This window comes from Crocuta crocuta, unplaced genomic scaffold (assembly GCF_008692635.1).
Source record: "Crocuta crocuta isolate KB4526 unplaced genomic scaffold, BGI_CrCroc_1.0 scaffold99, whole genome shotgun sequence".
In the NCBI taxonomy this organism is placed as follows: domain Eukaryota; kingdom Metazoa; phylum Chordata; class Mammalia; order Carnivora; family Hyaenidae; genus Crocuta; species Crocuta crocuta.
Window position 1 is genome coordinate 3,870,960 of NW_027551560.1, and position 22,556 is coordinate 3,893,515.

At 39.1% G+C, this 22,556-nt stretch overlaps 1 pseudogene; it reads right to left on the reverse strand.

Moving 5' to 3' along the window:
• Nucleotides 1-699: 699 nt before the first annotated feature.
• LOC144219534 (ATP synthase subunit s, mitochondrial-like) lies at nucleotides 700-19,835 on the reverse strand (annotated as a pseudogene).
• Between the last annotated feature and the right edge of the window lie 2,721 nt (nucleotides 19,836-22,556).

Sequence of the window (22,556 nt, forward strand, 5' to 3'; positions counted from 1 at the left end):
TTACTGAAGCTAATTTAACATATTTGCCAAAGATTAAGACAATCAACTTGTGTATTCTCTCATAAAATAGAAGGAACTTGAGAAGCTTAAACTCTGTTCCTTCCTTTCCCCTGGTATACAATTGCAGTTGTATTTTATCCCTAGAATGTTCTTTGCCACAAACTAGGTTACTATTGTTTTACACAACGAATTTGTTTAGATTTACTTGCCTATTTATTTACTACTCCAGGATCTTTGCTCACCATTTTTATTCAGATCAAATCCTTTCCATCTTAGATAATCTTCTTGCCTGAAGTACGGCCCTTGCAATATTTTAGGTTAATCTAAAAATCCTCTTATCCCCTGGGCAGCTCAGTCAGTTAAGCATCTGACTTCGGCTCAGGTCATGATCTCACGATGTGTGGGTTCAAGCCCTGCATCGGGTTCTGTGCTGGCAGCTCAGAGCCAAGAGCCTGCTTCAGATTCTGTCTGTCTGTCTGTCTCTCTCTCTGCCCCTCCCCCGCTCATGTTCTGTCTCTCTCTGTCTCAAAAATAAATAAAAACTTCAAAAAAATAAAAATCCCTTAGCTGCATTTCTTTCTTGAAAAGTGGCCTTCCAATATTTCATTATTAAGATTTGCAAATGTATTGCAAAGTTGAAAGTATTTTTTTCAAATGACACTTTATATTGAAATAAGACACTTATTAAATATTATTATTTTATTTCAAGTCTGATTTTGGTTCCAGAGAAGGCAGTGTTGTCTTAAAGGTTTGGATAAGGTTTTCTTTTTCTCTTATTCCAGGAAGATCACTTAACAATAAATACTTGAGGTTTTTTAAGCGATGTAAAGCAATGATGCCTTTGCCTGTGATATTCCCACATGAAATTGTTTCCATTTCCAACATGCTTTTTTGTAAATTTTCAAGTTTACTAAGTCTCTCCAAGCAGTCGCCCTTGATATATGACGTTTGCATAGCCTCATTTTTCCAACATGCTGTAAGCCCTCATGTGATCAAATCCCATGCTGGTGATACAAGAGCTGGTGGTGTCAATTGCCTGAATTTTATGGACAAAGGTCCAATTCTAGACAAATGCCTATATTTGTCTAGAGGGCCTGTCGGAGGTTATTTATTTAGAACACCAGTGGGGGAGGGGCAGAGAGAGAGAGAGAGAGAGAGAATCTTAAGCAGGCTCTATCCTCTGCGCTAAGCTAGACGCAGAGCTCCATCCCATCATGGGTGAGACAGTGACCTGAGCCAAAATCAAGCTCAACCAACTGAGGCATCCAGACACCTCGACCATCCACTTTATTAAACATTGCATTCAACCAGCCCCGGGAATAGCTGCAGTCACATGACTGTGGGAGTTTCTTTAAACTACACAACTGCAGGAAATTTTTCCAAACAGCCTGATCCGATGTGGGCAGTGCCTTCTGGGGGGCCTGGTGGGGGGGTGGTCTCTCTGGGGGTTTTTCAGTGGCAATCAGCAGGCCCGGAAGGCCCTTGCCTCTCTGCCAAGGTGGCTGCAGAGTCAGCACCTGCCCCCTGCACTACTACTTCTCTTGGTGGTGCCTCTTGCTGGACAGATGTCCTTGCTCTACTTGCTGTCCCCTGGTGGGAAAGAAGGTCTGGGTCCTGTGCAGCCTGGCTCCAACCTCAGGTCTCAGGAGTGCCTGCAGTATTCATCCTTGTGTTTGTGTGCCAGAGGAAAAGAATAAGGAAGACAGTGTTGAGTAGAGGTCAAGTACACTTCTCCCAAAGCTGAAAGAATTTTCTAGTCTGCACACATATACTCATCACCTGCATTGTACCATTGCTTGAAAAGAATATTTGCCAGAGTTAGTGTTCCAGCTTGCTGGTTATTTTTTTCTGTCTTTCAGTGCCTTCTCTTTGGCTCTCCAGTGGATCAATATCAAGATGTCAGCTATCAGTCTTATTGCTGTTTCTCTGTAGATCATCTATCTTCTCTCTCTGGCTATTTTTAAAAATTCTTTTCATCTCTGACTTTCATTCACTATGATGTATCTGATATATCTTTGTTGAGGTTTCAAGTGTTATGATCTAAGGACTGGTATCTTTTAGCAATTCTGAAAAACCTTACCCATTATCTCTTTACATATCATGCCATCTTTATTCTCTGTAATGATTCCTTCCGATGACTACTTTAAACTAACTTCTCCACTGTTATGAGTCTTTAGACTATCTAAGCACAAAGAATTGGTTCTGCAAACCCTAGAGAGGACCTCTGAGTGGGTATGAATCCTCAGAGGAGACTTCTCCTTCTTTTCCTTCCCCAGAGCATGGAGGATGAGGTGGGATAGGCAGATTTATCTGAGATCCTCGAACTGTGTGGAATCTGGTTCTCTTACACTCTCTCAGGGCAGGCCTGTGGGGCCTAAGCTTTATGCTGGGATCTTCTGGCACATTCTTCCCGCTGGCAGGCCCTGGGCTCTACTGCTTATCTCTCCCACAAGACACTGGCAACTCAACCCTAGGAATTCACAGGAAACACCAGGTAATGCCAGATTTGGCATTTCCCTCCCCCTCAAAATGGTTGGCAAGTTAAGTAACACATGCATGGAGATTCTGGGTGAATTTGGTTGAATAAAATGAGCAAAACAACGGGAGCCATTTCAAGGCCATGATCATCAGAAAATTAAACCCAGAGACAGCCTTTTCCAATCAAATGCTGAACTTTATGAGGACATAAGATTCATGAGTGTACCTCATAGTTACTTGACCCTCTCTATTGATGAGAAAAACCACAAACTTTTAGAAATGACCATTAGTTCACATGTCCTAGTCTGGATATGACGTACCATCATCCATACCACAAAATGGCATGCCAAAATACCAGGTTAATTTGAAACTTTTATTTCTGTTAGAGGTAAGCTATTTAAACATATGGAAACCTTTTTGTATCACATTGACTTTTTGGAGGGTCCAGATGTAATCTTAGGACTTTTTTCATGCTAATTGTTAGAATTGTGTTTATATTGGCTTAAAGTGTGCATGGCATTTATAGCAGAAATTGATATCAGAAATTGTGAGGTCTTATCATCACCAATACTTAATAGTTTATGTAAATATGTCAGGATGTGAATTAAATATCACTTGCCACTTGACTACATTTCTTTGGCTAGCTTGTGCCAACTATGTTTTGACCGTATCTAAAAAATTATGTCGTAATTTGTTCTTCTGGAATATTGTGTGTATACTTTGGCAGTTAATGAAAAGAGATATGCCTCATGAAGATTTAAGTATATGTACCCTTATGTCATTTTAACATATGACTCAACAGAGACGCGCATGCCTGAAGAACTGTCAGTGAATCTATGCTGTTTACATTTGGAGAATAAAGCAAATGATGAAAAAGTGAGTACATTGCTGGGCTGCTATTTATACTTCCTAAATCATGGAACTGTGCTGGATTTTCAGTTACATTTCTCATGGAACAAGCCAATAATTATGAAATCATTATTTTCATAACCATTATTAATTGGCCACATGTGCACTTTGGCAGTAACATCTTACTAAGCTTCGTACATTTAAAATGAAATAATGCCATGGGGTGTCACCTCTATAATTATGTTCAGTAAAAATGAGAAACAAATATGTGAAAAAATACATGGAGCCCACTGGACACAGGGGATCCCTCAAAACATGAACAAATCTCTTAACTATCTAATTTATTATCAGAGAACCACTTAGGACATTGGGTAATATGACTAAGTAATTTGAATCCTGCATATTATTTTAGATTTTAGTGTAATTTCTTACATACAAGTCATGTGCTTTCAAGATTTATTTTGAAATAGATGTATTCTACCCTCTGGAGTATAATTTAAGCTCCAAGAAGATAGGGACTTTTTTCCTTCAACATTAATTTCTAGTTTGGGACACAATAGTTAGTTACCAAAAATTTTTTTTGATGATCAAGTTAATACTTAGGAACTATCTAATGGTGGAAAATATTCTAGTAAAACACCAAAGAAATCAAATGTGGTCTGAATTTCGGTCAATATGTCCTCAAAACTATTTATCCAGGCTTAAGTGAAATAGAGATTTAAAGCAAGTATATTTTCCTGGTGTATTGTTCCTCTAATCGTTAAATAATGACCCTCTTAATCTGTTAATAATGATTTAAAAATTTGTTTTGGTCTTAAAGTCTCTTTGTCTGATATTGCTATACAGCTTCTTCCTGCTCTTCCATTACCCTCATTCTTCGCTTTCATCTTCTTTTTCCTTCTCTTCCCCCCTCCCCCATCCCCTCCTCCCCTTCCAAATCTCCCCTTCCACCTCTTTTCCCCTCTCCCCTTCCCTCCTTCTTAGTATTTGCTTGCTACATACTGTTTCATTCTTGTCATTAGTTTACTTTTGATCTTTTTGAACCCTTATAGATTCATTTTATAGAAAACAGCATATAGTTTGATATTATGCATCTGCCCTTTGAAATCCGATCTGAAGGATCTGCCATTAAACAGGCACATTTGTTGCCTTTTTTAGCCACTTTGATTATCAGTTCTTTGGGCTTTTTAAAAAATGTTTATTTCTTTTGTGTGTGGGAAAGAGAATGTGAGTGGGGAAGAACAGAGAAAGAGAATCCTAGGCAGTCTCCACACTCAGCACAGAGGGAGTCTAACTCAGGGCTCGATCGCATGACCCATGACAGTGAGATCATCACTTGAGCTAAAAAATGAAAGTCTGATGCTTAATCGACTTAAGCCAGCCAGGCATCCCATCATTGGGCTTAGTTTATCATCTTATTCCATGTTTCTATTTATCACACCTTTATTTCCCCTTCTAGTTTCTTCTTTCCTAACTTCTCTTGGAAAAACTGAGTTTTCTTTATTCCCAGCCCCCACTCCAGCCACTGATTCAGAAGTTTTGTATTTTATTTCTGGTCTTTTAGTCATCAACCTCAAAATTTTAACATCAACTCATGACTTAATAGGATTTCATTTTAATTAATAGCTCTATCCTCATACCCCTACATATATATTAACTCTTTCCTCCCATTCCAAAAATTCTAGTGGTTATTTTATCGTTCTTAAAATAGTATTCTTATTTACTAGTCAAGGTTTATTGAGATTTATAAGTAAATGCTCATCATTGCTCCCTATATCTGATATTCACTTTTCTTCTTCCTAAATCACATACATCTTTCAGTTTTACTTTGAATCATGAATTTTTTTTGTGGGTCAAAAATGGCCAGATAGGAAGTAGTTCACATGGTTCACCCTAATAGTCATTTCAGGGAAGAATTGTGGGTAGTAAATATTTTCTATCAGTTTACCTAAAAATGTTTTCATTTTGCCATCACCACTTTATCTACACTCTACACCAATGGTTATTTTCCCCCATTGCTTAAAGATATTTCACTGCCTTCTGGAATCATTTGATGAGATGATGAGAAGTTGGCTGTCAGTCTAACTGCCATTTATTTATGGATAATTTGCCTTTAGTTTCTCATTCCTTTGTCATTGAAGTTTTGAAGTTTTTCTATAACATGTCTGAATGAGGATATTTTCTTTTTTTTTTCTTTTTTTTTCTTTTTTACAAATAGTTTATTGTCAAATTAGTTTCCACATAACACTCAGTGCTCATCCCCACAAGTATCCTCCTCCATGCCCATCCCCCCCTCCCCCCCACATCCATCAGTCCTCAGTTTTTGTCAGCATTCAAGAGTCTCTCATGGTTTGCCTCTCTCTCTTTCCCCCACCATTTCCCCCCTTCTTCTCCCCCACGGTCCTCCGTCAAGTTCCTCCTAATCCTCCTATACGTGCAAACATATGATATTTGTCCTTCTGTGCCTGACTTATTTCGCTCAGCATAACACCCTCAAGGTCCATCCATGTTGCTACACATGGCCAGATTTCATTGTTTCTCATTGCCATGTAGTATTCCATGGTATATATAAACCACATCTTCTTGATCCATTCATCTGTTGATGGACACTTAGGCTGAATGAGGATATTTTCATTTGTTTGTAACTTCAATGACTTTGTTCTTTTCTAAGAGTTCTCACTGGCTTCTTTCCAAAGTGGTCTGTTCTTTTTTATTGTCTCTTGTCTTTACCTTATGGTTTTTGTTCCTTTGTTATCTCTTTATTAATTTTAAATAAACTTGTTTGTAGTCTCTTTCACACTGTATCTAATCCCTATTTTTGGAGTGTCAATTTTCCTGTTGATTGCATTTTCTGAATCTCCCTTACATTGTCTTGATTTCTCATTGAATTTAAAATGATGTTCAGGGGTACCTGGGTGGGTGGCTCAGTCATTTAAGTATCTGACTACTGATTTCAGCTCAGGTCATGATCCCAGGGTTGAGGGATTGAGCTCTGAGTAGGGCTCACAGTGAATGTGAAGCCTGCTTAAGATTCTCTCTCTCTCTGCCCCTCTCCTCTGCTGCTTCACTCTTTCTCTCTTCATAATAAAAATAAATCTAAAAAAAAGGTAATTAAAACAAATGAGTGTCAGCTACGGTGACTCCTCCACCCTCACCTCTTCTCCCCGGAGAGTTTCTTTTCTTCTTTTTTTTTTTAATGTTTATTTATTTATTTTGAGAGAGAGAGAGAGAGCATACACTTGAGTGTGAGTTGGAGAAAGAGGGAGAGAGAATCCCAAGTAAGCCCCAGGCTCATTGCAGACTCCAACTTGGGGCTCCATCTCACGACTGTGGGATAATGTCCTTGAGATTGTGACTGGGAGATCAAGACCTGAGTGGATGTCAAGAGTCTGATGTTTAACTAACTGACTACCCAAGCACTCCTCTTTCACTGTGAGAGTTTCTTAAGCCCCTGTTTTTAAAGTATCTCCAGGGAGGGGTCTCACATTTTGTAGGATGCTAAGAGTCTTTTAGAGCCATTTTGATATCAACTTCATGGTTTGTGGTGCCTTAATGGTGTGGGTGTTACACATTTAAACCCTACACTTATATAAAATGGGTACCTGGAGTTGTGATTTCTCATAGGTGATTTATGTTTAACCCAAGGTCCTGAAGATGTGGCAAGACTTCTAACTGCTTTCATAGTCAGTGGGAGGAGTTATTTCAGTTTTTTCATGGAGGAAGTAGTATTTCAAGACTCTGTGATTCACAGGGAGGTATCCAACCACAGCCCTCCCTCTACCCCACTTCCACCCTGCAGACATTCTCTCCCTTGTCCTCGAAGAGGCATTAGATGGGGTGCTTGGCTGGCTCAGTCAGTGGAGTGTGCAACTCTTGATCTCAGGGTTGTAAGTTCAGGCCCTGTGTTGGGTGCACAAGTTACTTAGAATTAAAAAATCTTAAAACAAAACAAAGCAGAATCATTTGGACTTAGCCCTGAACCTCTAGGGTCTGTGATTGAGCTTGGACCTGCTGTTGGGTCACCTCTCTGCCCTGGCTTTGATTTCTCTGTTTATCTTGCATGTAAAGATTTTCTTTTTTTTTTTAAGCATGGTTATATGTTAATTTTGTTGTTATTTTTGCTACATTTTCTCATAATTCTATTTTTTTAATGTTTATACTAAGAAGGTAATTCCTCCAGGATAACATAAAAATTCATATTCTTGAAAGTCCTATCTGCCTTGGAGATTATTTTTGGCATTCATTTCATTCTGGCCCCTTTCTTGGGTTGTCTTTGTGTTTCTTTGTTGTCCTTAAGTCTTGGCATTTTTTATTGCTTCCAGTTGAAGCTCTGACATTTTGAGTATATGTTTCTAAATAAACTGTATTATCTTAAAAATTTAATATGATGTTAATATATTTCATATATATATACATACATACATATGTGTATATGTATATAACAAATTCTCTTTTATCCAGATGCCTGGTATTCCATTAAGCATATATATCCTTACAGTTATGAGAAGCCAATTAGTTGAAAATTAGCCTTGTCAAGTTGGAGGACATTCTTTAAGAAAACAGGCACAAACTTTGAAATCATAAGTTTTCTTCCCTCATCCTTATTAGGAGTGCTGGAATGAAGGTGGGTTTTTTTTCAAGTTTATTTATTTTGAGAGAGAGAGGGAGAGTGCACAAGTGGGGAAGGGGCAGAGAGAGAGAGAGAGAGAGAGAGAGAAAGAATTCACACTGTCAACACAGGGCCCAAAGCAGGGCTTAAACTCACAAACTGTGAGATTATGACCTGAGCCTAAATCAAGAGTCAGATGCTTAACTGACTGAACCACCCCAACATGCCTGAAATTAAGGTTTTTGAAAATAATGGTGTCCAAAGGCTAATGTAGAATTTTTAAGCAAGCATTCTAGAATGATCAACCTTTTTTTAAAAAAATTCCCCTTTCCTTTTTATTCTTTTCTTCCATACATATATCAAACAATAGGTAACCAAACACTCACCTTGCAGGATCATTAGGTCTTTTTTTTTTAAATAAATTTTTATTTATTTTTCTTTAATTTTTCTAACATTTTTTATTTATTTCTGAGAGAGAGAGAGACAGCGTGAGCAGGGGAGGATCAGAGAGAGAGGGAGATACAGAATCTGAAATAGGCTCCAGTCTCTGAGCTAGCCATCAGCACAGAGCCTGTTGTGGGACTCGAACCCACAAACCGTGAGGTCTTGACCTGAGCCGAAGTCGGATACTTAACCGACTGAGCCACCCAGGCACTCTAATAAGTTGTTGTGTTGTTGTTGTTTTTTTAACATTTATTCATTTCTGAGAGAGAGATAGAGTGCGAGTCGGGGAGGGGCAGAGAGAGAGGGAGACACAGAATGTGAAGCAGTCCCCAGGCTCTGAGCTGTCAGCACAGAGCCCAATGCAGGGCTCGAATCCATGAGCAGTGAGACCATGATCTGAGCCGAAGTCGGACACCCAACAAACTGAGCCACTCAGGCGCCCCAGGATCATTAGGTCTTAAAGCTGTTATTTTCTTGGATAAATACTTGCTATTTATTTATATAATGTTTTTCAGTGGATTTCTTTTAAAAGAAATGATAGATTGTGGTCAGTAAATCCTACTGTTTGTACTAAAGATATTTTATTTATTGAGCCATTTGAAGATTTACAACTTGTTTCTATTTTTATAGCCTCTTTTTTATTAATTAAAAAAACAGGTAAAGAGTATGATTCACAGCAGAGGGTGTACTGTACACACACACACACACACACACACACACACACACAGCTGTGCCATGCCATCAATGTCATTTTCATTTACTTTTTGTTTTTTCTGGCAACAGTGGACAATCCACCTTCCATTACAAATATTTTAAAAACTAGGCAGGAGAGAGCCATCCCTTAGCCACAGCCATATAATGTAATGAAGGAAACACACAGCTGCAAGAACACCATGTAATTACTTAATTTGCTTTTGACAGTTCCCATTTGCAGAGGAGAGGAAAGTATGAACCACACATGGGCAAGGATCTTATCTATGCCCAAATTTGTTTGTCAGTTGTAAATAATCACCCATTTTCTTGGGGAATGGTACAAAATATAGGGCAAGAAACCAAAGCCAACATTATCCCCTTCCTAATGTAGAAGCAGCTCAATATGTTTGCTGTCCATGGAAAGTTGAAGCAAAAACCCAGTCAGTCTCCTTAATAGATTAGCAGCCACTTTCCAGCTTGTGGTGCTAGGGTGGTAGAGTAAGTTAAGAATGCAGGCCTTAAAAACAACAACAAAAAATGTAGGACTTGCTTATCTGATAGAAGAGCTCATTTTACTGAAGAAATGGAGCCTAAGACAGGCCACTGCATTTATTCCAAACCACCTTTTATAACATTTATGTGTTGGGTGGTGTGTTATCTCTTCCTATGGTTTCTATAACTCAGCTCTGGGGGTTCAGGGTGCTCCTCAACAAGCACGTTTTAGGTAACTAATTTCAGTCTACACAGAACAAAGGTTGATAGGGCTATGGGATGTTCCCTGGATACCCCAGGCATGTCCTGAATTGTTTGGGATTGAATATTTTATGGGACCTTGTCTTGAGGTAGAATTAGGGAAAGATGAAAGCCAATGATCAGGGATGTCAGACTGTAATTTGAGCTCTTTTGGGGGGTATGAGAAATCTTCTTTTACTGCAACTGGATGCTGGTGTGTGGTGCTCCCGAATGACAAATCCAGGCAATTCTGTGAGGGGGAGATGGAAGAAACATCACAAAGTGGGGAGGAGTAGGACCAGAGGGACAGTTTGAGTTGGCTCAACATGTTGGGACTATGCTTGAACCTGGAACCTGCCTAAATGCAAGGGGGTGTATAAACTGTAGGGTGCTGAAACTTGTGAGACATCTTTCTTCTCTTTTATGCTTATGTTATCTTACTCCAGTGTTCAAGTTCAGTCTTCCAAAGAGCTTTTTAAGCTAGAGTACTTAAGGTCATAGTGGCCTTTTTCTATAGACCTATCAAAATGTTATGTGATGCCTTCCTTAGTAAGCACATTTATTTATATTTATATATATTCACTTGAATTTTGGGGGAGTGATTTTACTTGATGAATCTCAGCAGCTTAGTACATGATCGTAAGGATTTGCCTGAAGGCATTGGCAAGTTGTGGATGGGCTTACTAGAGTCTAAGTCCTATGGTCCTGAATTGATTTTTCAAGTCCTCTCTTTCAGATTAGAAATATTTTAACTCTGATTGTATACTATTTAGATCTCCTGATTTACATCGCATTGTTTAATGCTAGATTATTCCTGAATACATATGGCTGTTTTATATAAAACTGGAGCTGCTAGTTACATTCCGTAAATTTAGCTTATCAAAAACATTCCTTAAAAATGTTTTAATGTTTATTTATTTTTGAGAGAGAGAGAGAGCAAGTGGGGGAGGGGCAGAGAGAAGGAGACATAGAATATAAAGCAGGCTCCAGGCTCTGAGCTGTCAGCACAGAGCCCAGTGAGGGGCTCAAACCCATGAGATGTGAGATCATGACCTGAGCCAAAGTCAGACACTTAATGAACTGAGCTACCCAGGCACCCCTCAAAAACATCCCTTGAGGAAGAATTCAAGATAGAAAGAATTAACCAAAGATGTTTATTATAGCTTTATTTACAATAGCCAACACATGGAAATAATCTAAATGTCTAATGGGTAAGAATGATGGGATATGTATAATGGAATATTATTTAGCCATAAAAAGAAAAAATTCTGTGCAACGAAACAGGAGGACCTTGAGGAATTATGCTAAGTGAAATGACTCAGACAGAGAGAGACAAATATTATATAATCTTACTTATATGTGGAATCTTGGGGGGAAAATCCAAACCCAAATCACACTTATAGAAAAAGACATCAGTTGTGGTTACCAGAGGTAGGGGGTTAGGAGTAGAGAATTGGAGAAAGATGGTCAAAAGGTACAGACTTCCAGGTGCAAGATAAATACTGAGGTTACAATGTATAGTCTGACGACTACAGTTAACACTGCCAAATGGTATATTTGAAAATTGCTGAGAGAGTGAATGCTAAAAGTGATCCTCCCTTTTTTTGTAACTATAGGACATGATGGGTGTCAGCTATATTTTCTATGGTCATCATTGCATAATATACGTAAGCCAACTCATTGTGTTGTACACCTTAAACTTACACAGTGCTGTGTGTCAATCATACAATACAAATGGAAGAAAAAGGAATTAACCAGAGACTGGGGTGAGGGGAACCAGTAAAACAAGAAAACAATTTAGAATATTGGACCCAAATGATTGGCATTAAAGCTTGGAAGGAAAAGGAGCTCCTGGGTGGCCCAGTCAGTTAAGTGTCTGACTCGATTTTAGCTCAGGTCAATGTCTCATGGTCCATGGAATCAAGTCCTACATTGCGCTCGGCACTGACAGCACAGAACCTGCTTGGGATTCTGTCTCCCTCTCTCTCTGCCCCTTCCCTACTCACTCTCTATCTCTCAAAATAAATAAATAAACTTAAAAAAAAAAACCCCAAACTTGCAAAGAACTTATTAGCACCATCTACACTCCCTTCCTCCTTCATTTTCCATTGTTATTTTTGTTCTTCTTGTTATTTACAAAGGTAATTTATAGTCATTGTAACTATTTAAACAATATAAAGATGTATAAAGAAAATTTCATGGTATCCCACAACTCCATACGCAGTAACCATGTATTAACAGCCTAAAATAAATGTTCCTGATTCTCTGTGCCCATACAAAGACACACACACACACACACACACACACACACACACACACACACACACACTTACACCTACACAGAGGTACATGGAGGTTCTCTTTGGTTATATTTTATTATTATTTGTTTAATAACGAAAAATAATTTAAGTTTATTTATTTATTTTGAGAGAGAGAGCAAGTGGGGTAAAGGGAGAGAGAGAGTCCCAAGCAGGCTCACACTATAGGCACAGAGTCTGATGCAGGGCTCGAATTTACAAACTGCAAGATTATGACCTGAATCGAAACCAAGTGTCAGTTGCTTAACCAGCTGACCCACCCAGGTGCCCCTTTGGTTGTATCTTAAGAACTAGGATTATAATTACATATTCTGGATATACGATATTGGCATTATTTTTGGCCTATGCTCTCATTTTTCTTTGCTAAAGAAATTCAGTACATTTCTTTTTTCACTTTATACCATGCATGTTTCCCTCAGGGAGGATAGATGTAGATACAAATTTATTTCAGAAAATAAATCTGTGTAATATTTTATATTATTTAGATCTCACAACTTATTCAACCAATTGATACATATCATACAAGAAATGCATACTTGCTTTTTGTCCGAGGAGAAAAATGAGAATAGAAATATGGATTTGCCTTTAAGATTGAAAGCTGACCACTCAAAAGTAAAGTTTTTGCTAGCTGAATTTCCAAGGCTGAGAAAAATCTGAAAAACAGTTACCCTTCATCTTTGTCCTCACGCTCAAGACACATAAGAGGGAAAAGGCAAAAAGTTTTCCTAGTGCAGATAAACCTTACTTTCTTACACACAGATAGTCTATAGAACTTAGTTATTTCAAATGTGTTATGAACACTGCTTGGATAATTACATAAGTCACAAAACAGCGGCTGTTGTGAAATTAATCATGATTTAAAAATGTAATAGCTCATGTAAGTGACTCATTGGGAAGCTTATTAACCCTTTCATAAAGGTCCATTGCACTAAAAAAAATCTACTGTTGCTCATTTTACCTTGGGGGTGTTAGTTGAACAATGAATTTGGATATTTACTTATTGGAGTAGATTAAAAAGAAAAAGCAATTTATGTCTATAGACGCAAACACAATGCATCGTGTCTTTGCTTAGCCTCTCCTTCCTGAGTACACGAACCACTCCAAATAACCTGCGGTCAAAGTGGCAGCACATATATCTCTTTGTGTACAACCACTTACTCCACATGGGGGTGCGAGTTAGAGGGTGGAGCACATGCCGCTTTTCGATAGAGAGTCATCTTATGAGTTATGGCGATTCAGATTGCTCAAGTTGTCATACTGTTCTAGAAAGGGAGATTAGAGGTTATGCCATCTTAGAGCTGCCTTCATATTTTGAAGCATGCTCTAAATAAATAAGTTACTCCCACCTGGTCTTAATTTCCTCTTTTAAAAAAAATCTTTATTTATTTCGAGAGAGTGAGAGAGAGCAAGAGCATGGGAGCTAAGGGCAGAGAGAGACAGGAGAGTGAGAATCCCAAGTCGGCTCTGTGCTCAGCAAGTGTGATGTGGGGCTCAATCCCACGACCCTGAGATCATGACCTGAGCTGAAATCAAGGGTCAGATACTTAACCTACTGAACCACCTAGGCGCCCCTTAATTTGCTCTTGAAATGGGAATTTGGAAGTCATATTTGGAAGTGGTCCAATCAAAAGTCCCCTCTACTTCCTGCTCAGGTGTCTGCGCATTTTCTCAGCTTCACTGAGGGAGATGGAGGGAACTTGCAGGTCCAGAAGACAATCAGATGAACATGGTTGCAATAATGGATGTTTTTCTATTTGGAGCGCAAGGAAGAAACCACCCTTTATCATGGCTCTTGACTATGTTGTTTTGAAAGTTAGGTTTTCTATTCTTGCAATTAACAGCGGATGAAGGATAAGGAGAACCAAGTGGTGGGGCTAGGAAGAAAAAGAAAAGTGAAAAACCATCAATAACCAAGTTTAGTTTGTATTTCCTGAGTTTGAGTCCTCCTCTTGGACATCAGCCTAGTGTTCCAGAAGCTCTGCATGGAGTCCTCCATTATTCTGGCCAGTGTCCACACAGAGACTGTAAACAGCCCATCAACCCCTGGTCTGAATGAAGGAACACTTGTGTGGAATTCCAGGGGTCAATTCTTCATGAGTCCTTTGTTCCCATTGTCCACTCACCTGCTCAGATACACTTTGTCTGCATAGTAGGCTTCATTCCACCTCTGCCACCAGCAGCTGAGGGCTGGACTCTGCTTCCTCCATCCCCTGATGGTCCTGTGTTAGTTTGCATTCACTCCCAGCCCAGCCCAGCCAAATCCATGTGGTGTTTATGGTTTACGTGGTATATTTTAATTTTTATATTTTTATGTGTTCTTTAATAGGTATTACGATATGACTAGCATATCACATCAATGCTTTAAAATAGTGAGATTAAGTTTCCTTTTTTAATGTTTATTTATTCTTAGAGAGAGAGAGTGGATGAGAGAGGGGTAAGGGCAGAGAGAGAGAGAGACAGAGGATCTGAAGCAAGCTCTGTGCTGTAAGCATGGAGCATGATGTGGGACTCAAACTTAGGAATTATGAGATCATGACTTGAGCTGAAGTTGGATGTTTACCCACTGAGCCACCCAGGCTCCCCTAAAGGTTCCTTTTAATTTTATTAAAAATTTGTAATGTTTATTTTTGAGAGACAGAGAGTAAATGCAAGTAGGGGAGGGGCAGAGAGAGACACACACACACAGAATTCGAAGCAGGCTCCAGGCTCTGAGCTGTCTGCATAGAGACCATCATGGCACTCAAACTCATGAACCATGAGATCATGACCTGAGCCGTTGGATGCTTAACCAACTGAGCCACTCAGGTGCCCCAAGGTCCTTTAAAAATGTGAGTAAAAAGATCACATAATATATGATTCTTTTTTTTGTTAAGACAGTCTGGAAGAGGCAGATTTATAGGGATGGAAATCACATCTATGACTGCCGGGGGTAGACATGTCCTACAAAGGGGCACAAGGAAAAGTTTTTCAATGATATGTACATCATCATACAAGAAATGGATATCTTGATTGTGGTGGCATTTACACAAGTATGTTTATCAAAGCTTTTCTGAATTGCACACTTAAAAGAGTGAATTTTGCTCTATGTAGATTATATCTTAATAAGCTGCCAAAAATGTAAATCAAGAGAAGGACTTAATTTAAAGCAATTATCACATAAAGGTGGCATGTAGATGTGATAAAAGATGGTAAGCAAATGATCAGAAGTGGTACATACTGAATTTAACAATCATCTCAAAATTTGACTGTTATTTAGTATTGCATTAGAACATTACTTAGAATATTTTTGCCTCCTTTCGTTTTTCTGGCTTATCTGTGTATTGGACACCCTTTCAGGTTCACAGGGGCTCATCTGTCTCTTACTGTGGCCACCATTATAATTGATTTTACAGGGCTCTGAAGAGTTACACACATGTGCAACTCAACAGGCCTCACCTCTGGCAATGAAACCACTTGGCTCCACTGATGATATCCCAGACATGCTGGAGCGATACCTCTGCAGGGCAAACTCATGTCCAATGCAGGGTGGAGACTGGAGATACTTGCTTTTTCCTTGCTCCCTCATGGATGGCCTTCAGTCACATTCCACAAAATTCATGGGACAATCCTGCGGAATCCCCTGTAATCAGTGGCTAACTCCTCAAGACTCTTTGTTCTGGCTCTCTCTCCCGCCTGATTTTGCTCCGCCTTTCCCTCAGTCCTGTTCCCTAGGGTTGCACTCCCTAAAACGTTTTTGTTTTTTTTTTATTATTGTGGTAAAATACACATAACATAAAATTTACCATCCTGACCATTTTTAATTGAGATATAATTGACATATAGTAGTATATCAGTTTCAGGTGTACCATCTAATGTTTGACATTTGTGTATATGGTGAAATGATCACCACAATGAGTCTAGTCAAAACCCATCACAACACATGGTTACAAATTTTTTTATGTGATGAGAACTTTTAAGATTTCCTTTCTTAGCAACTTTCACATATGTAATACAGTAATATTAACTGTAGTCACCATGCCATACATTGTACATCCAGGACTTACCTATTTTATAATGAGAAGTTTGTATCTTTTCTCTGAGTCTATGGGTTTTTGGTTTTATTTAGATTTCACATCTAGGTGAGATCATATGGAATTTGTCTCCCCCCACCTTTTTTGAGAGAGAGAGAAAGAGAGAGAGAGAGAGAGAAAGCAGGGGAGAAGGGCAGAGGAAGAGAAAGAGAATCTCAAGGCAGCTCCACACTCAGTGCAGAACTGATGTGGGGCTCGATCCCACGACCATAAGATCATGACCTGAGTCAGAATCAAGAGCTGGACATTTAACTGACTGAAACACCCAGGTGTCCGTTGTCTTTTTATGTCTGACTTGTTTCACTTAGCATATACCTTCAATATTCATCCGTGTTGTCGCAAATGGCAGGATATCCTTTTCTATGGCTAAATAATATTCCATTGTGTATGGGTGTGTCTCTATCACATTTTAAAACATTTATAGTCTAGTGGTATTAAGTGAATTCATATTATACAACCATCACCACCATCCATCTCCAGAATGCTTCCTTTTGTACAACTGAAACCCTATACTCATTAAATAATAACTCCATTCCCTCTCCCCACCCCCTCGATAGAGTTTTTGCTCATTGACCTTTATCTAGGTTACTGCTTTCTGGATAACTCACACAGAACGTCCATTCCACATCCAGCCAGCTTTGTCTTTTGTTAAAATGAAAAGTCTCCCAGGGCATCGGGGTGGTTCAGTTGATTGTGTCCAACTTCAGCTCAGGTCATGATCTCATGGTTCATCAGTTTGTACTGATAGGTCAGAGCTTGGAGCCTGCTTTGGATTCTGTGTCTCCCTCTCTCTCTGCCCCTTCCCTGCTCATGTTCTGTTTCTCCCTCCTTCAAAAATAAATAAACATTTAAAAAAGAATTTTAATGAAGAGTCTGAAAAAACAGTCTTGATATGCTAAGATGTGAGTTATAACTTTAATTTATTTACTTTTCTTCTTTCTTGGACACAGTTTATTCTCTTGCAAAAGATCTGCCACCAGCTCTTAGATTCTATGTTCTTCTTCACTCAAATATTAGTTAAGTTCTTTTTATGGGGCAGAGGAGTAGACCGCTAAAGGTTGGTACACTGTGGCCCTCGGGCTGCATATAGGTCCACATCTTCCTCTCTTTGACCTTTTCGTTTGGCTTCCATGGCATTTTGAAAAGATTTTGTAATTGACAGACATTATCCTTGGCCTCGAGACAAGTAGCTCAGGCAATTGTGTTTCCTACTTGACCCCCTTTGCCTCTTGAGTTTGTGGTCCCTGGCTACCTTGATGGCCGTGGGGTGAAGCAGGGCTTACTCCTGAATTGTAGGGAGGGTAAGGGCCCAACATGATGTGGAAGTGCAGCTAAGGACAATGGTTGAGCCCTGTGCTTCTCAATCAGTTTCTGTTCTCCCAGCTGCACAAGGGTGTGGTTTCTCTTGCACTTCTGCATGTGATGTGTCCTTCTGAGCAGTCTATTTTACTCAGTGGTGAGACATTAACTTCTATCAGCTTCATCTTGAACACAATAAAGCTACTGTATGAGACAAATGCACATTTTTCACTGATTTTTAAGATATATGATATTTACAAATGCTGTCACAGTACCCATCTGTTTCTAGTCATGTCTCCAGTATCTTTAAGGATATGAATTTACTCCAGCATTAGTTTCCTTAAAAGAATTTGAAAAGTCCAGTGTAAGGCACTTCTTGACCTGTTTGGCCTTGCTCTTCTTTAGTAAGTGAGCTTGAACTTGGAAATTTTCGGTCTCTTCCCCCTGACTTTGAGTGTGTGTACGTGATCTTGACTTGGTGACCTGGATCTTACTTGCTGTGTTTTTGACCTTGTTCTCTCTTTTCTGATTCTCTCTTGCTTCAGGTTTTTATCTTTAAGTTTTTAACCCTGATTTGGCATCTGGATTCTGTTTGAAATCGCAGACAGAGGCACCTGGGTCCCTTCCTCATGACATTTGGATAAAATGAAGCAAAGACTAAAAATCATATAGGACTTTCAGCTCCTTGGATATAGATTCCACTTTCTTGCCTATCAGGCCTTTACTTCTGTGCTTCTTTCTCTCTATGTTTTACATGATCCCTTTGTAGCTATTTTAAATGGCTGTTTTACAGGCAACCTTTCCAGTTCAAGACATTTCAAAACGTTCCTTCCTGTTTGCAAACGAACTTTTCTTACAAGTGGGCTGCTGCCACTGTGCTGACTCTCTCTTAACAATAAGATTTCTTGTTTTCCCCACATTTTTCAAAACCTGAGAATTAAATTTCCAGGAATGCCAAACCACTGCATTTCATCTTGACTAATTTGTCACATGAGCAGGCTCCCTGCTGCCAAATCAGCATGAGTTTAAACTTTTTTTGTTGTTGTTAAAAGAAAAAGCAATATGATTCTTTGGCAGATACTCACATTACTTGCCCAGCAATCTGATAAAATCCCATCCCTCCATTCCCCAAAAGTCAATCTTAAGCTAAACTTTCAACTTTTTTTTTTTTTTTTTTTTTGGAGAGGGGTTTAAAAAAATGCATTCAATTTTGGGGAAANAATGCATTCAATTTTGGGGAACAGATCTCTCTGTAAGCAAGGAAGGCTGGGCTACATTCGTGCATTTCTCATGCTGCAGAGGGAGAAGTTCATGAATGTAAGGGAATGCTTTTCTAATGTTATCTGTGAAGGGAAAGGAATAATTATGTCTGTGTGATTCAAACCTGGGCACCATCCATGTTCCTCCAATTAGCTGTAAGAACAGTGCTTTCTATTGTGTCTTGCAGAATTCCAGGAAAATTTGCTTCTCTGATCAGTGTGAATAATAGCACAGTCCAACCAGCTTCTTGTTTTGAAGCAAAAGAGACCCACGCGAGGACAGAGATGTTAAGAGAACAGTTGCTGCAGAATTTCACTGCCGGGGGATGAAAAGGGAACCGTGATGTAACTTTTTATATTTTCCTAGGAAAAAAAAATCTGCATTATGAGGGATGATTGAATAGATACTTTTCATCCATGGGGAGATGGAGTTATAAAATGTGTTTATCTTTTCTTTCTTTCTTTGTGTAACCCTATTTTTCAGTATAGCCCGTACTTCTGAAATCACATTGGATTAAGGGTGAAATTAAGGTGAAAATAAGTCACAATGGAGGCTCTGCCTCTACAAACTCTGGAAACTCCAGATTCTCAAATTCTTCCTACATAGTGCTGGGCATCCATATGGAAACACTTCACATGTTCCTTGGGTGCTATGTGGCACCATTTCCTGCCTTTCCAGGTGTGTTCCATGTTGTTTGTTTTCTCTGATGACTCTGATACCTGCTATTTTTTTATGTTTATTTAGTTTTGAGAGAGAGAGCGCACATGAGAGAGTGAGCACACAAGTGGGAGAAGGGCAGAGAGAGTGGGGGACAGAGGGTCCAAAGTGGGCTCTGCACTGACAGCAGAGAGCCTGATGCTGGGCTTGAACTCACAAACTGCAAGATCATGACCTGAGCCAAAGTTAGGTGCTTAACTGACTGAGTCACCCAGGCACCCCAGACCCTGATACCTGGTATTGAGGCTCTAGGGTCTTGATGTCATCCTCACCTGTGAAGACACTACTGTCAATCAGGTTGCCTGCCGACAGGGTGGGGCTTGGTAAAGCTCGTGCCAACTGATCAGAATGTGGTCTTTGCTTCATCTATGTAGGCAAGGATAGACCTTGCTGTGTGTGTGTGTGTGTGTGTGTGTGTGTGTGTGTGTGTGTAGGGGATAAAAATTCTAGAGCACACTTCAGTGCCTCTTTCGTGCATTAACCCCCAAATCTATGGCTCCAGTCTAGATCTTTCTCCTGTGCTTCTGATTCTCATTTTTCCCAGTATCTCCTCCTGTAATCCCTATTTCCATCAATGGACCAACCAGTTTCTAAGCTAGACTCATCCTTATGTCCTCCCACTCTCCCACAATCAAAATCTCAATGATAAAATTAAACACAAAATCTCTGACAGTTCTAATATTAGAACTGGGACAGGAGAGGGCAGATTATGAGACCTGTATTTTTCTTTAGAAAACATATACTGGAAAATAGTATCTTATAGTTGAAACATTGAATTAATACTCTGTCTTAATAGGAGGGAAAGGTTTCCCTTACAACTTTTATGGGATGAAACCCATCAAAATTCTTTTTCTGTCATTTACTAATATATCCAGTAGTCAAGATAATGTGGCTTTAACCTGGCCATATTCAAGATGTGATAAAGGAACATATGGTCCTAAAAATAAGCACAGTTGGGGGGCACATCTGTGTGCATCTGGGGAATCTACTGCAGGTATGTATGCTATCTTCTTTAGGGCAACATGAGAAATTTAGTATGTGTAATTTTTTTAAAAACATACTATTCTCTGCACTTCAACTCAGAACAATTAAAAGCAACAGATGGCCCATTTGTGAATGTTCCTTAAGAAACCAGTCAGGATAGAATAGAAGGTGGAATCTGTGTGCTGGCAGCTGTCGAGATTGGCTGGAGGGAAGTCCCCTTGACGTCACAAGTAAGGCCTCCTAATGAGATGAACTTCACGTTATCTGTGACTGGAGGCCAAAGCTGACACAATGTGCACCATCTTGTCTGAATGTCTGGCTTAGCGTGGAACTCCATTGAGCGTTTTCTCCATTGAGGAAAGCTTTGCCTCATCACAATCTGTGAAGTAATAGTTTACTAATTGAACACTGAATTCAACTCATTAGACATGTAATACTTCAGAATACTTCTAAAGTTTTTCTGCCAATGCCAATGGTTCTCTGCAGGGATAGTTTTATGTGAGCACAGATGGCTTTATGAAGTTTTAGGTCTCTTGGGATTCACAAAGGAGGTACTCTAGAGGAAGGTAAAAAGGCACTTGAAAATGTGTAGAAGTTCTTTACTTCTAGTGCTCACATGAAAATGGAGTCATGAGTCCTAAAGCTGTATAATGTATTACAACTTGTGCTAAGGTGGAATTAGAATTACAATTTTCCAAAAGCAAACCATCATGAGAATGCAGTAAGGACTTCCCTTGTTGCAACAATATTAATTTGCAGAAATATAACGAAAGGACTAGTGCCGTTTGGTTTAATGTACAACAAGACATTAGCACAAAGCTTAGGTCAGCGGGAATGTGGAGCCAGAGGACTTCAGGTATTGATTTTCCTGTCTAATGGCTTGTGAGTTTAGACAACTGATATAAACTGTCTTCCTCACTTTTTAAAAAGAATACCTTCTTCTCCATTTATTTAGAATTTATTTGACTTCTTTTTACATTGTCTCATAGTTTTCTGGACATAGATTTGTACATATTTTGCTAGATTTATAACTAAATATTCCAATTTTGAGTGCTATTGTAAGTGATATTTTAAAAATTTTCAATTCTGGTTGTTCATTGCTGGTATAGAGGAAATCCACTGACTTTTGTATATTGACGTTGTCTTTTGCTTTTTGTTATCTCCATCCATCATTGCCAAGACGTGGGATACTGCGTTCCATGTCCATCACCTCTTCCCTCATGGTATTGGTGATCTCTTTTTTTCTTTTCATCTTTTTTGTTAAAAAATTTTTTATTGTGGTAAAAATACTAAACACGATAGGTATCCTCTTAATAAAATTTTAAGTGCACAATCAAGTATTGTAGGAAAACGTTGTACACATCTTATTCATCTTGCAACTGAAGCTTTATACCCATTGGACAGGAAAGATCTACACTTTCTTTTCAGGGGCACCTGGGTGGCTCAGTTGGCTAAGCATCCAACTTTAGCTCAGGTCATGATCTCACAGTTCATGGGTTCTAACCCCACATCAGGCTCTGTGCTGACAGCTAGCTCAGAGCCTGGAGCCTGCTTCAGATTCTGTACCTCCTTCTCTCTCTGATGCTCCCCTGCTCATGCTCTCTCTCTCTCACACACAAATAAATAAAAACATTTTTAAAAAACCCTCTTTTCTGTATCCATAAACTTTTATTGGAACAGAGCAACACCATTAATTCATGTGTTATCTACGGCTGCTTTTGCATTGCAACACAGATTTTTCCCCCAGCTTTAGTGAGATATAATGGACATATAAGAAGTTTAGGTGTACAACATGATGATTTGATACATATATATTGCAAAAATCATTGCCACAATAAGGTTAGTTATCTGTCTATCTTTATCACCTCACATAATTCCCATTTTTTAGTGGTGAGAACATCTAAGACCTACTTTCTTAGTAAATTTCAAGTATATAATACAGTATTATTAGCTGTAGTTTCTATGCTATACATTAGATCCTGCAACTTTTTTGTCCCATAACTTTAAGTTTTGATTAACATTTCCCTCACCTCCAACCCTCATTCTACTCTCTGCATCTGTGAGTTTGACTGTTTTAGATTCCACACGTAACTAGGATCTAAC